The sequence below is a fragment of the Galeopterus variegatus genome, unplaced genomic scaffold (assembly GCF_000696425.1).
Source record: "Galeopterus variegatus unplaced genomic scaffold, G_variegatus-3.0.2 Scaffold3480, whole genome shotgun sequence".
Classification (NCBI taxonomy): domain Eukaryota; kingdom Metazoa; phylum Chordata; class Mammalia; order Dermoptera; family Cynocephalidae; genus Galeopterus; species Galeopterus variegatus.
Window position 1 is genome coordinate 123,487 of NW_007729591.1, and position 16,269 is coordinate 139,755.

General features: G+C 47.4%; 1 long non-coding RNA gene across 1 annotated transcript in view; it reads right to left on the minus strand.

Moving 5' to 3' along the window:
- Positions 1-1,138: 1,138 nt before the first annotated feature.
- LOC103600839 overlaps positions 1,139-16,269 on the minus strand; it is a 17,247-nt gene continuing 2,116 nt past the window's right edge. The window contains exon 2 of the long non-coding RNA XR_551414.1: positions 1,139-1,361. This is a non-coding gene — a long non-coding RNA (uncharacterized LOC103600839). The remainder of the gene's footprint in view (positions 1,362-16,269) is intronic.

A 16,269-nucleotide genomic window follows, 5' to 3' on the forward strand; every position in this document is an offset into this window, starting at 1 on the left:
ACACTTTACATCTTTGAAAGTCTTTCATTTAGGTTTCATGGTGGAAACGAGGCTGAACAATTATGAGTGCTTTTTCTGTGACAAGTTTATGGGTATATTTTGAAGGAAGCAAACATATGCCTATTAAGCATGGGGAGAATTATCAGTGAATGTTTTTAAATGACCAATAAAAATGAAATTATCATTGCTCATTGTTTTTTATGGATCATAATGTGTTTGTTTCTTATGGATATATCCAACAAACTCCCTTCCTAGACACCGGCCGCTAATTACGTAGTTAGCACACAGTAATACATGCAAGTGGGTTCTCGCCTGTCATAATTCATCTTCATAAATGTAATTGGCCCAATGAAAGAGACCACAAAATAATGCTGCAAAGAGAAGATGGATTCAATAAGAACTGATTTTACTCTTTTCTTTTGCAAAACTACAAGCCTGAGATAGAAGTTTTTAAGAACATATTAGATATTTTTCCCCATATTGCCACCCCTACCCCAATTTGTTACTTAACTACTTATTGCTCTATTCAAATCATTGCTTAAACTGGAGTAAATGAAACTTGAAACAAACTCCCCACTGCAAGGAACTGGGGAAGTAGAGTATATAGGCAGCTGGCAGAAATAATGGTGATACAAGGTGGACAGTAATCAACGCACTGGAGAAAGGGCTCAAGGAGTTCAGTGGCAAAGTAATTGCTTCCTGCTGGGGAATCAGGGAAGGCTTCATAGAAGAAGTGGCATTTGAGCTGAACTTTGAATAATGAAGGGATGGGGGGCAGGTGGAGAGGTCAGTAGCCAATGTGAGGGGCTAAGGCACAGAGGTAGGTTCGTTCAGACTAGCATGCGAGCAATTTTAGTGGAGTGTAGGCAGGTAAAGTGTTGTGAGAGATGGAGTGGAAAGATGGGTTGAAGGTTGCTATGAAGTAGGGGAAGTATATTTTATATTTTTTTAGATCAAGGCTGTGCCTCCCTTCCCTTTGCATATGCAATAAATATTAACTGGGTGCAGTCCATAAAACACACCCACTACTTGCCAGACCCTCTGCTGGGGTTGGTTATGTAGGAGACCCAGATGATTTAGGTACAAAGCCTACCCCCAGGAACTCAGAGGAGGGTAGAAATGATGATGTGGCCAATGCTGGCTTGAACTTGTATCCACATTTATTATTGGGGGACAGGGGGTGTCACTGTTCACATGTGGCAGTTGATCCCAAATGAACTCACTACCCATATTCCATATCACAGCAGGATTGTCAGCGCAAAGCTCTAGTCGTTTCCGAGGCAAAAGATGTTTGGATCATTTGCTGCCAAATTCTTCTGCTTCTCTAGCCAACATTTTCCTCCTTGAAAATTTGAATAGGCCTGGAAAAGACAGTAAGAAGCAATAGTCAGGGAGATAGGAGGGAAATGCAAATGAGAATCATAATGCAGAATCTAAGAGAATGGGGAATTTCAGGAAGGAAGAAATTGGCAGTGTCGTTGGCTGTAGGCAATTAAAATAAGAGAAGTCTGGTAAGTGTCCATTGCATTTAGCATGGAGAAAATCACTGATGACTGGAGAGAGCAGGGGGCAGAGGGCCAGGGGCAGTGGGAGGAGGCGGTAGCTGATCTGGGTGCTGAAGTCATACGGCTGGTGCAGGTGTGTAGCCAATGCCCACCATCCACACCTACACTTAGCTTTTTGGGTCTCTCTCATCAACAGACCTAATAACTCTCAGGAAATTATATCTTTCTGCTTTTTTACAGAGTGCATTATGTGCTACTATGAGTCTACCCTTCCGTGGGACTAAAATTCCAACTCAGTAACCTAGATGCAGCCCAGATTCTTCCCCTTCTCTCTCCACTCCAACTTCTGCTTATTCTCTCTGCTTATCACCTCACTTTCTGTTTCCTCCTCTTTATCCCCATGGCTTCCTTTGTGGTAGATTGAATTTTTGGCTCCAGCTCTTCGCTACTTTGTGATAGAATTACTTGCACACTCTTTCCATGGCCTGGGGTGTAAGAGTATACTTCTCCCTCCTCGATTTCTGGGTTGACCATATGACTCATTTGGGCTGATGAGATGTTATTGAAATGGTGCAAGTAGAGGCTTGTGATGTTCTTGTGCAATTGAGTTTGCTCTTTCAGCACTGCAGTGATACACCATGAGAAGATTATGGGCCACGTAGATGTTGCCACTTCAGACTGGACCCCAGAAGAAACATGTGAAATCAACCTGGCCATGCCCAGCCAACCTGTACCCTAAAGCAGTGTCACTCACCTGAGCCCAGCCTAGATCAGCCATAATCAACCTACAGACCTATAATCATATGAATAAATACTTATTATTTTAAGCCACTGTGTTTGGGGTTGGTTTGTTATGCAGCATTACCACAGCATCAGCTGACTGATACAATGTCACTAATTCAAGTTTTCTACTATCACTTCTTTCATGTTGAACTGCTGTACAGACTGTTAGACAATCCCAATCATCACTGTAAACCAGGAAGACTGCCCCTCAGAGTTGTTTGACATTTCTTCCAGAAGGCTTATTCTTTCATTCATTCATTTGTTCATACAATCAATAAATGGTTACTTGTGCTAAGCCTTAGCAAGGGCACTGGGGTCAAGGAAAGTGTGGCTATAAATTAGAACAAGACACATTCCATCTTTTCAAGTGAGAGTGAAAGATGTGTATGCAAATAATGACATCCCAAGGTACCTGCCATATTTCTTATCCTAAAGTAAACCAAGTGGAGGTAAAATAATCATTCTTGCAAATGCCTTTGTTTATACTTAAAAGCAATTATCTGTGGATGTTTTAAAAAATAAAATCTATAGTAATTATGAGCTTGCCTTTTTCTTTTTCACATATCACATGAGCCAGTGAGGAAGTGGAATGCAAGACGGTCTTACCATATGTCAATATCAAATACATTTTCCTTTAAAGTGTGCTTTGTGCATCCTTCTGGAAGATGGGGAATGAAATGCACTTGTAAACAGGCAGAAATGATTCATGGGATCATGATTGCTTTTCATCAGCTGCATCAATTATATACAGCGACGGGACTTGGTGAAATACATTTACAACTTGTTTAAAACACTCCTTGAAACAATTCAGACCTTGTTAAGTCCTGGTGTGCTCAGCCAAGCATGGCTGGGCTGGCAGTCCACAGAACTTGGTCCGAGCTGAACAAGCTCAAGCTGAGTTTGGCCAAGAGAAATGAAGTGCCAGGGTGAAGACTCCTTCCGATCTCTCTTTCCGTTGTCATGAGAAGGAGGACAGAGAAGCCAGATACGGGATGAGTACAGATTTTTACTAGATTGTCAGGAAACCATCCAAATAATCATCAAGCCGATTAACGATACTATGCCAGGTGATGGGGATACAGGTATACAAGTAAAACGTAAATACATGGTCCTGCCCTCAGGTTGCTTATGGTCTCGTAGAAAATAAACATAACATCGCCAGCTCCTTCATCTACTAACTAGGTGATCTTTAAAAAAAGTGCTTAACTTCCCTGTTTCTCAAGTCCCTCATTCATAAGGCTACATTAATAGTAATAACTACAGGGGCCGGCCCGGTGGCGCACTGGATAGTGCGCCGCTTGGGAGGCACGGCGGCGCTCCCGCCCGAGGGTTCAGATCCCACATACAGACCGGTTCCCGCTCACTGGTTGCACGAGGCGCGGGAGCAACACCGAGGGGTGCAATCCCGTTGCCGGTCCTCGGGCCGGGACGGGGGCAACACTGAGTGTTGCGATCCGATGCCGGACACGGAAAAAGACAAAAGACGAAAAAAAAAAAAATAGTAATAACTACAGGGGCCGGCCCGGTGGCGCACTGGATAGTGCGCCGCTTGGGAGGCACGGCGGCGCTCCCGCCCGAGGGTTCAGATCCCACATACAGACCGGTTCCCGCTCACTGGTTGCACGAGGCGCGGGAGCAACACCGAGGGGTGCAATCCCGTTGCCGGTCCTCGGGCCGGGACGGGGGCAACACTGAGTGTTGCGATCCGATGCCGGACACGGAAAAAGACAAAAGACAAAAAAAAAAAAAAAAATAGTAATAACTACAACATAGGAACATTGTGAGAATTAAATACATTAATACATGTTATGGCTGATACAGCTAGTTGCCGACACAATATCCATGACACCACTGGGGTAGGAATGCACCCTGACAAAATGCTTACCTCCCCAGACCCCCTTGCTGAGAAGAGTGGCCACGTGTCTCAGTTCTGGGCAGTGAGAAGCAGGTAGAAGTCTTGTTGAGGGCATCCCTTCCTGAATAGAAGGACAAAGGTGCATGAAAGCAACTTTGTCTTTATCTGCTGGCCAGAAACACACACGGAAGAGCCAGCCAACGTGAGACCACGAGGGTGAAACCACATGCTCGGGCTGATGGAGTGGGAAGCTGGAAAGGACTTGACTCCCAAATGACATCCTTGGACACCTGTGTAAAGTCTATTCCACTTACTTCCCGATTTTTGTCATGGGAGGAATAGTTCTTGCTCAAGCCACTTTCTTGCTTAAGCTCCTCTTTGGGGGCAGGTGCATTTCCTGTACTAAACAGGTAGACACATCCCTAAATGAGAACATGTGAAGAGCCCGGCATGCAGAGAGCACTCAGTAAGTACCACTGGCGATGCTGGTGTTGTGACCAGGCAGTGTGATGAGGGGAACATAGCAGGCTGTCAGACCACTTAGGAGGAATTCTAATCCATATCAGATGGAAAATTCTTGGAGAAAGAGACATCCAAGCAGAGATATCTGCAATGTCACGGGGGGTGGGTGCTGTCAATTCTAACTTTTAAATGTCTTTTCAAATTGTCCCTCCTCTCATCCCCACTGTCCCCCCATTTCACAGAAGCTCCACCTTGTATGTTCCAATAGGCTCTCAACAGGCCTCCTACATTCAGTCTTACCCAGACCGTCTTCCATTCTTGTTTACAGAGAAATGCTCCTAAAAGAGGACTGATCATATCACACCTCCAGGTGAAAATTCCTGAGAGTGACCCCTCAACTTCACAGAACTTCTCAAAGTCTCCATTAAAGGGCCCCTCAGCAACAAATCTGCATCTCCAAGGGGGCTGCAGCAAGGTACAAAATTTATTTGAACTTTTCCAATCCAATCCTAAAACATTATGTAATTTTTGTTTTTATTTTGTAATATATGAGTATTCTTGTCGGTTTTAATACGAAAATGTTTTCACTTACTTCCTAGTAAGCTTAATTCATGTTCCAGGAAAACGGGCAATCTTTAACCAGTGGTTCTGGACACTGTCCTGCATACTGCTCTGTCCCTCAGAGGGCATGCCAGAGCTCCCTGTCTGGCACCACAGTGGTACCTACTTGTCCTCCCGTGATACCTCCTTACCCTTCCACATGCCAAGCCTTCCTCACCGAATGTCCTTTTTCCCTGGCTGTTTGGCCATCTCCTATGCATGTCCCCATGTTACAGCAGCCACCACATCACAGTTCGAGCATTGGTTAAAGAGTCTCCAATCTCTTATTGTGAATCTTTCAAGGGCAAGGGCTGAATTTGATTCATCACTGAAAGCTTTCTATTTACTATGTGTAACAAATTACCCCAAAACCTAGAGGCTTCAAAACTATAATTCTATTCTGCTTACAACTACGTGGGTCAAGAATTCAGGAAGGGCTCAGCTGAGCAGTCTCTCATGCAGTTTGTGGTCACATAACAATTGGGGCTGCAGTCATCTGAAGTAAAGGCTCAACTGGGCTGGAAAGTCCAGGGTGACTCCCTCACATGGCTGGCAGTCAACGGTGGCTGTCAGCTGGGAGTGCAGAAGGTGTGGTTGACTAGATTGGAGCATCCAACCACATCCCAATGGTTACAAGTGAGTCACAGGCCAACACGGGTCCAGCAGTGGAGAATTTAGACTCCTCTTCTTGAAGGAGTCACATTATAGAAGACCCTGTGGGGTGGAAGCCGTTGTCGCAGTTCTCTTTGGAAAATGCTGCCCGCCATTGTAAGCATCCCAGCATTTAACCCAGTGCGTGGTAAATAGATGGTATCCACATGTTCTGAGAATTGCCACCATTGCCAGGATGAGATTTTCACGTGGAAGGCAAGTAAAATCTCTCTTTTCCAAAACCTTCTCTCTAGGACCCACTCTGCTTCTCCCCACCTGAGGATGACGGTAGAGGCCGAGAGAGGCAGAAAGACCAAAAGATGGAGGGGTGTGGGGTGGAAGATTTTCAGCTCCTGGGAAGGTGAGAAATAAATTCCTCTAGCTTGGTATTTCCTACTCCCACCAAGCTCCAGGTTTTCTTCCCCACCCCAGATAGGAAATGGAGTGGTTGGGATTCATTTTGAACACAGATTAATAGTCAGTGAAAGAAATGTAAATCAAGCTTGGTTTCCATGTTCGCCCCCTGGAATCAGTCCAGTCCCCCTCCCTCAGGGTCTCAGCGCCCCCACACCCCCACCATGTGGACAAAGAGGGCTTTTGGCCAGCTTGTCCCTTGGAGTCCTTCCTGCAGTTAAACTCTGTGACTTCATACCAGCCACCCCCATCCAACCTAGCACAGCGTTGGCCACCCGGGAAGAGGCAGCCTGTCATTCAGAGAGCTCTCCTCTCCAAAATCTAATATCCCCTCATCTCCCATTATGAGTTCAGTTATGGGAGCCTTCATAGCAGGTGTCATTAAATAGACATTAAGACCCAACAGGGCATGTTTTACGGGACCATTACCATATGCCTGATGTTTGCTGTGACAAATGGAGATCCAGTCAACCACACCATGTGATAATGGGTCGGGAAACACCCCCTGGGGTGAGGTAATGCGATTAGAAGACGACGCTCTCATTGTTTAATGCCATCCATCTGAAGGGGACTGATTCCTCTCTGCTGACTTGCCTTGAAGTCAGGCTTCACCTTCTTCTTCCTGGGTCCATCAGCCACTTGGGCCGGGAGAGAGTGAGACCACCATCTGGCTAACATGGCCAGCTTAAGCATGTCCCAAGGAAGCTTGCATTGTGATTTAAAGACAGGGCTGTGCTGCCTCAATTTCCCCTAGGATGATGCATCTCTGAGAGCCAGAGGCCAAGCAGTAACAGTGAGCTGGGCTACTTCATCCTTCTCATCATCTGAGTAGGAAGTCAGCCCTGTCCAGGCTCAAAAAGGTCACCTTCATTTCAATGTCACATTGCATCAGGTGCCCAGCCTCACAAGTGACCAGGCAGTGCAGAAGTGCTGTCTTAGCTGGAGCTCTCTGTGATCTGCAGGCAGCATGGCTTGGGGAGTGAGCATGCGCTTTGAGTTCTAACTTCCCTGCGTTTGAATCCCAGCTCAGCCCCTTGATTTCACTAACACTCTCTCTTCTCATCTCCCTTGCAAAGATATTATGAGGATTACATGAGATGACTTGCATGAAGTATTTAGCACAGGGCCTAATTCAGCAAACCCTAAATTAGGGTTTTCCTAATCCTCCCCATTTTTTTTTACTCTGCATCTCTAGTCCTTGGCCTTTCAAGGAGTTAAGGGTCTGAGGTCCTAGAGTCTGGCATCCTCCTGAGCTTGCTGCTCCCTGAGGAGTGGAGCTGCCAAGCCAGGCCACCTCAGCTGATGACTGTCACTGCCTCATACTCCACACTTTCCAGAATCTCTGGTGTCTGCTTCCTATGAACACACCTAGATGACAGAGCATTGCTGGGGACAGTCCTACACCTGGAAACCTGCTGACTGAGCAAGACTCCCACTTCTCCCACTGACAGGTCCAGCTCTCAGCTGGAGCCTGGTGATGTTCCTGGCAGATGCCCTACCTGACCCCAAAGCCCTTGACTCACTGATGGAAATTAACTCAGTGTCCCTTAACCTCACCTCGTGTCTGGCCCTTCCATTGGCACCCTCCAACTCTGCCCTCGCGCCGGCTCCACAACCCTCTCCCTAGTTGCCCGAGACACCCCTGGTTGCTGACCAGCACATGGGCTGTCCTCCATCCCAAAGGAACCCTCCTCGGCCAGCTGCCATTCCATCCCGCAGCGTGCAGACACTTCACTGCCTCCACTCCCTCTCAGCCCATTTACTCCTTCGTTCAATGAAACCATGGTTTCACCCCCCAGCACTGCACTAGGACTGCTTTCCCCCTCTCATGTTCTTATATCCAACAGCCAAGCCGAACCACATTTTCCCTGCCCCTGTCCATCCGTGAGCCCTGGCAGTGCTGGACAGCGTCCACCTCCTCCACTGCCTTTGAGTTCTGCATCGCCAAAGACTGGTTGTCTTCTGACCTGTCTTCAAGACTGCCTGTTTCCCTCACCAGCTCTTCCTCCTCCCCTGGGCACCTAAGCCTAGATACTCCCCAAATTTCCATTCTCACAGCTCTCGCTGCTTTCTCTAAATCCCCGCATCACTTGCATCTGTTCCCACAGCCTGACCGTCGTTCTGGGCTGCTCGGTTCCTACCCTCTTCCCACCCTGACCTCCTTCTTCAACTCCAATCTCACACTCCCAACGGCCTTCAGAACCGGGTGTCACCGGCACCCCAGAGTCTGCATGTCCCTCACCTCACTTCTTCTCGACACCTGCTCTCTCCCAAGACTCATGTGCATGAGGCTACCATCTGTCCCAGCTAAGGGGCCAATGCCAGGACAGCTCCTCGGCCCCCACCCCTCCTTGCCTCTCCTGCATTCTTTCATTGCTGCCTCCACTGTCAGGGCCTCTCTTCTGAGCCCTGTCCTGGGCCACTCCATGCAGTGACATGCAGGGGAACCAGTGCCTTCCAGGAGGACGAACTCAGGGTTGTCCTTGGGTATTTTCCAAGCTTCTTCAGCCTCACCTTTCCTAACCCCTCCCAGGCCAGATTCTTCTGCAGCACTGGAGAGCATCCCCATGCCTCACCTCAGCCTTCCAGGCTCTGCAGGATCTGGCTCCCACCTGCCTTGTCAACACTATCTTGCCTTTCTCTTTCTGGAAATTTCCAGATCCAGCCATACTACTTATCCAGGTCCTCAAAAGAGCCCATTTTATGCCCATCTCAGGGCCTTCTCGCAGGTCGTTCTCTTTCTTGAGATCCTCCCCATCCCCACCCACCACCCCTTCTGCATCTGGCCAACTCTCACTCCCCTTCCTCAGCCAGGGTCTCTCCATCTAAATTAGGTCCCCTCGGTCATTCCCCACAGTAGCACCAGACTTTGTCCTTCATTGCACGTGTCACAATTTACATTACATGCTCACATGTTCGTTTACTTAATGCCAGTCTCCCACACTTGACTATAACCTCCACGAGGTCAGGAACAAGGTCATGTTCATGCTGGAATCCCGGTGCCTTACACAGAACCTGGGACACGGTGGGCATTGCAGAAATGCTTATGGATGAATGAAGTCATGAATGAAAGGACCCATAAAATTGGTTGACCTCAACCGTACCATTTTAGGAGGAGAACTTTTACCCCCATGGATGTTCTCTGTGGAATTTCCCTACACTGCTCAACCCCACAGGCTCTGGTGTGAGACGACGTGGGTGCAAATCCCAGCCCTTCCCCTTATCATCCGGGTGACCCGAAGGGTCTTAACCTTTCCAACTCTCTGTTTAAAAGGGGTCTGCTAACAATGGCCCCAAGTACCTGTGGTATGAATTCCTGCTCTATTACTGCCACAGAGATTTTTGGTTTTGTTCTTGTTTTTCTCCTTATGATTTTTATTTATTTATTTATTTATTTATTTATTTATTTATTTATTATTAGCATGTTCACTGTTACAAATCATACTTATTCTTGATGACCCTTATCCAAGCCTCCCTCACCCTATGATTTTTTTTTAATTGAGGAAAAATGTATATGACATAAAATCAACCATTTTGAAGTGTACAATTCACTGGCATTTAGTCCATTTCACAATGTGCAACCAACACTTCTATCTAGTTCTAAAACATTTCCATCACCCCAAAAGAAAACTCGATATCGATTAAGCAATGAGAGATGATTTCTAAAACTTTTTATCTTAATATGATTTTAGATTTACAGAAAAGCTGCAAAGATTATGCAGAGAGCTCCCTTCGCCCAGCTTCCCTGGTGTTAATAATGCCGCATGTAATCTGAGAACACTGATCAAAACCGGGACATGAACATTGGTACAATCCTATTAACTGAAATACAGACTTTTATTTGGATTTCCCCTGTGTTCCATTCACATCCTTTTTCTGCTCCACTATCAAATCCTCAGCGATGCATTTGGAGAGACTGCTTTTGAATCTGAAAAGTCAAAAATCAAGTCTATACACCTTGGGCTCAGAATCGATTCTTAGTGCAGGTTTTGCATAATTCCCTCCCTTAGGTCCTCTGTGACTAACCCTGACCCAAGAAGAGATTTCCATTGCACCCCTCGGCTGTGAATCCTTCATGTGTCACCAAGGCCCCTTGCACGAGCAGAGTGCAGTGTGTTCTTTAGGAATCACACCTCATTCAGAGTCCCCAGTGGGGTCGTGTTTCCCCTGACCTCACTCCTGGTCCCTTCCCAGCCTGCACTTCTCTCCCTTCCTCTGAGTCTCAGCGTGGAGACACAAGGTCACACAATGTGAGGGGCCCCGAGGTGTGTATCCCACTCATGCACCCTGTCCACTGAGGCTCGTCAACCATCTTGCTCCACACCCTCTTCCCCTGAGATTCAAACTTGGGAGCCAGCCACTTTCTGGACCATCGCATGCATGGGAGACAGCTCTCAAGGAGCTTGCACCAGCATTTAAATGCTGCAGCTCAAAACTGAAGCGTGTCACGTCCATACAGGAAGTAGCCACACAGATGCACCCAACCAAATGGAGCCAGGAAGTGCAACCCTCCCACGTGCTCAGGAGTGGGGAGAACTGGACTGTTGTGCAGGCAGCACCAAAGACTCTCAAGGATGGTATTGAAAGGCAGGCCCACCCACAAACCTGCCTCCCCAAATGCAGGCCGGTGATTTGGGCTCTGAGGTGTCTGTGTGTCTACTTGGGGTTCCAGGGATGCTCCCAGGATGGGTGGGTGGCTGGGCCAGTCAGGCAAGAGGGAGGAGGCAGGGCCAGGGCTGACCCCAGATGCCTAGCCTGAAACAAGGGGTTATAAACAGTATCAAATAACCAAGATCCAAAGCACCAAATGAAACCATGAAGCATCTGTCGCTCTACTAGGATAGGGTATGGCTATACCATTCATGCAATTCCTTCTGCAGATAATTACCAAGTTCCTATTGCATGCTAGGCCCTGAGTCTCCTAGAGTCATCTAAGATTTACTGAGGATCTCTGCTTGGTGCTTTCACATTTATAATCCTATTCAAGGATGTAGGCCTTAGTATCTGTAGTGGGTTGAATGGTGGCCCCCAGAAAGATAGGTTCACATTCTAACCCCCAGAACCTGTGAATGTGACCTTATATGGAAAAAAGGGGGAGGATGGGGTCTAGGCAGAGGCAATTAAATTAAGGATCTCAACATAAGATTAGATCATTATCTCTAAAGCCAATGACAAAGGCAAGGACTTCTCGGCTTCAACATTACTGACATTTTGGAATGGATGATTCTTGGTTTCAGGTACTGTCCTGTGCTCTGTGGGATTTTAACATCCCTGGCCTCTACTCACTAGATGCTATTATTACCCCCTTCTACCCGGTTCTGCCAATCAAAAGTCTCCAAACATTGCCAAGCACTCCCTGGGGGGCAAAATCGCCCTTGGCTGAGAACCACTGCCTTAGACCTAGAAAGGGCCAGGCCTTTGGGACTTGGGCCTTTTTATGAGCATCTGGGCTTGCGGCTGGGTTTTGGATGCAGGTCTAGTTTTCATCTCTAAAGCTGTGGAGCTGTTAGGCAGATGACTCTTAGTAAAGGGCTCAAAGACCTCCAATCTCTGGAGGAAGGGAGGCAGCACATTAAGCAAATGGATATTGGTATTGGAGACACTTGTGTTGGAGTCCTGGCTCTATTATTTAACTTTTCTGAACCTCCATTTCCATACATATAAAGTGGAAATAATAATAATATCAACCTCACCTAGTAAATTATAGACATTAAATGAAATATTAGACGCAAAGAGATCAGCACAATGCTAGGCACAGAGTCAACATTCAGTCAATGTCGGTTATTATTATTTTCACTATGACTGTTACCTCACTCTGGTGAGCTGACCCATAAAGAGATACAAAAGGAAAGCATCCACTCTTAATGGCTGCAAAGTCCCCAAATCAAATCAGGGCATGTTTGATGGCCGCCATCAAATAAAACATACATGCCCATAATGAGGGTGGGAGCCAGGGTGTGTATAACACAATTTAAAGGAATGTCTCTGCCAAGGCAGGAGGAAATTGTGAGAGATTTACATTGATGTGACAGAGGTTCCCGAAAGCTGCAGTTCTCCCATAGCTTGAAATGATGATATTTGCTGTTGGCAGACGTAGTAGCTGAATTGGAAAAAGAGAGACCGCACTCGCAGATTGTCACTTCATTTTATTCTTGTGTGGCTGCTGTCCAAGGTCTGAAGTGAGAGCCCCTCCACCGAGGCAGCTCCTGGGATCGGGATCCTTCTCCATTTCCTCCTCTTCTGCTTTTGTTCCCTCAGCTGCCAGAGGCCTAAGGAAGGGGTAGAGGAGAGAGCTAAGGACTAGGAGTCAGGATGTCTCAGTTTGAATCCTGGTTCCACAGCTTGCTGGCTGTGTGACCTTGGGCCAGGCACCAGCCCCTCTAGCTCTCTCCTCTCATCTGTTGGGAGGAGCAGAAAGGCATAGTGCTTACACCTGGTGATGAAGCTCACAGCGCTCTTTCGTGCACCTGGTGCTTCTAACCTTGCTCTCCAAAGGCTGCCTGCTACCCTCGTGGCCCCAGGACTGGTCACAGGTTGTGGTCACCTCGGTAAGGCTCCAAGTTCACAGTGTCATCTTGGAAGGAGGAAGAAACATTAGGCCCATGATGCTGCTAAAATTAAGAGAGTATATTTCATCAAAGAACTAACTTGGCAGTAATGTTGAAAAGCAGGGCTCCATGAAGTTGCTTATACCACCTTTATGAAAATTATAGTAACAGCAACAACATATGGCATTACCATTTGTTAAGTATTGTACTCCAGGGTCCACATGAATTATCAAATCCTCAGAATAACACTCTGAGGGAGGCGCTCTGAGTATTCCCATCTTACAGAAGAAATAGAAGCTTAGAGAGGTAAAATAACCTGCCCAAAACCAAGCAGCTCATCAGGACCACCCTGTATGGTCGTTCAGGACCACTGCACAAGGAAGCCCCACCTAAGAGGATGACATTTGCATTATAGACAAATACTAAATGATATGCCAGCATGCCATGGGCACAGAGCTTCCAGGCCTCTCAGGTATGTCCTAGAGTGGCCAGTCCTTTGTAAGCCCACCAAGACACCCATGACCTGGCCTCCACCGAGGAGCACAGGAACTCATACACTCACTGATGCAGGCAAGAGCATAGCTGCACTAGGTTCTGACCATGCCCCCAAGCATCCCCTGATGTACTTCTCACATTGCTCTGGCTCTCGGTGGCTGATTCCCATCCTACACCAGACCGAGTCTGTTATGATTGCCTTGTAGAGGTGACGGGGCAGGTGCACACTGGTGTTCACGGGATTGTGAGCCTGAGAGAGCAGGGCTGTCTGTGCACGTGAGGCCGAGGCCTGATTCCTAGCCAGATAGTATCTTACCCTGGGTTCCCCAAAAAGCAGAGCCAAAGAAGAGGCTTCTGTGTGAGCATTTTATTCAGGAGTGTGATCCTAGGCAGTGGACGGGAGGCATGGGGAGTTGTAGTGGTTTCCTATGGCTGCTGTACCAAACTCCCAGAAACTTGGTGACTTAGAACAACACACATTTGCTCTCTTACAGTTCGCTGACAATCAGAAGTCCGAACTTAATTTCACTGGGAAGAAATCCAGGTGCTGGCAAGGTCTCACACTCTCTGGAGTCTGTAAGGGAGAATCCATTTCCTTGCCTTTTCCAGCTTCTAGAACTACATTCCTTGCATTTCTTGGCTTGTGGCCCTTTTGTCCATCTTCAAAACCAATGGCATATGATCTTGCTTCAGTTATCACATTGCCCTCTTCTATAACCAAATCTCCCTCTGCCTTCCCCTTATAAGGACGCTTGTGATTATGTCTAGAACCCACCCAGATAATCCAGAATAATCTCCCCATCTTAAGATCCTTAACTCAATCACATTGGCAAAACCCCACCTGCCATAAGACAACCATCACAGGTTCCAGTGATGACGATCTGGGTATCTCTGGGGGCCATTATTCAGTCTCCCCAGGAGTAAAGATGAGAAGGAGGGAGAGCCATGGGAAAGACGTATAAGGTGCCTTCATTTGAACTTCCACACTCGGGCCCATGCTGCTCCTGCCCCCCAAATTCATGACTCTGTTTCATTTTAGGACCACCTCCCTCCTATGCTTCTGGGCATGGAGTGTTCATGCCCCGACTCTCAGAAGCCCCCTCAAGGGTTCCAGCATGACTTTGCTCCACCCACCCCCACCTGGTGGGTGCCTATCCTGGCCAGCCCTGCAGGTCTTCAGTCTGCCCCTCGCTCTTGCACAGCAACAAGATTCAGGTATTTTCAGCAAGTTCTTCATAGGGAAGTTTCTAATTCCTCCTGGACAGGCTGAGCCTTGACCCTACCAGTCCCAGGCACAATCCTGACCCTGGTCTGGACCTTGATCTTTGTCTGAGTTTCAGTTCAGTCCCAGACTTAGCCCAATGCTCATCCCAGGCTAAGCTTTTCAACTCTGCCCCAAAGGTGTCTTTACCCTGCACTGAGTTCTGACCCCTGTCCCAGGCCGAGCTCCAAATGATCCTAGATTGTCTCCCAACCTAAAGCAGTCCACAAATGGAAATTTTTAGTTTAAACAGGAAAATTGATAGAGAAAGTGAATGGTGTAGTTCAGCCTTCACACTCTGAGAGTTCAGCTTCCATATCACGTGCCTGGGTGGGTCGGTTTAGCGAGAGCATCAGGGTCACAGTAGAAAGATCACCTTGCTTGGGCCCTGATCCAAGCTAGGTCACCTTTGGCTAAGTTCTAAAAGACACTTTTCTGGGCCTCAGTTTCCTTTTCTTACCATGGAAGATATTATAAGGGCTCTGCAACCTTGTGCCTGGGAGTCCTTTGTGCATTGTGGGATAATGTAGGGTTTCACTTTCAAGGGTACTTATGGACTGATCGTCATGCCCCTCTCCTGACAGAAAGGGCAGTTCTTCTGCCAACACTGCAGAGACGCTGGGCTTTCCCCAAGATCCGACCTGCCGACAATATGTTTGAACAAGGCTCCTACAAGCCCTGGCCCTGCTGCCATCAGCCGACCTAGTTTCATTTCAGTTCCCTTAAAAGAGAACTTTATCCCAGTTCGCTCTGACAAATGTGTTTCTTTATTAGGGTGAACCCAGCCCTTGGAGGCAGCAGAGCAGGTCACGTGCTGGCAAGGTTTCCATGGAAATTATTCACTTTTATTGAATTATTCATTTGCGCTGTCCACCTAGAACGTGCCCCCAGGCTCACAGCTGTGACAGACGGACACTGAGACAGAGAGGCATGTGGCCAAAGGCCCCTCCACACATTGGCAGCTCTGCCTGAGAGCCACCCCATGACAGGGACAAGGCTGAGAACTTTAGGTCAAGGGCCCCAGAGTCCCTCCCCCTTTCAGATCCAGGGGACAGTGGGTGTACAGTGATTTAGTGTGCAGAACCTGGCTCCAAACTGCTGGTGTTCAAGTCTCCTCTCTCCCTCTTCCCCTCTTTCCTCCACTGAGAAGTGTCAATAGAAAGGTGCCCACCTCACAGGGCTGTTATTAAATTTCAGACTTAAAAAATATGTAAAATGCTAATAATAACTTTGGCTTTAATTTTCTTACAAACTGTGTAATTATGGACCTTCTCCTTCTGTAAAATGAAAACACCAGACCAAACAACCTCAAAGTGTCCAACTCTGATATTCCCTCCATTGACAGTACAACCAAATGGCATCTTCTTGCCTCAACTGTCAAGTTTTTCAGACACACAAAATCCCTTTCCCACAGCAGACTTTGCCCTCTTCCCAGCGGCAGTCACAGGTCACAGTTATAAAGCAAATATGTGTTAAAGACCAAACAGGCCCAGTTCCAATTTCAAATTCAGGGGAAAGACTGGTCCCGCGATCCTTTGGCTCTCCCAGGCTAAGGGGTGTAGATGCTGCTTCACCCACAGTCTGATGGATCAGGTAACTTTTACTAAAATCACCATCACCACCTGCAGCCTGCAGGGATCACTGCGGCTTGCTGGTACTGCCTTCAAACAACTGAGTCTCAGGAAGACGGGGGGG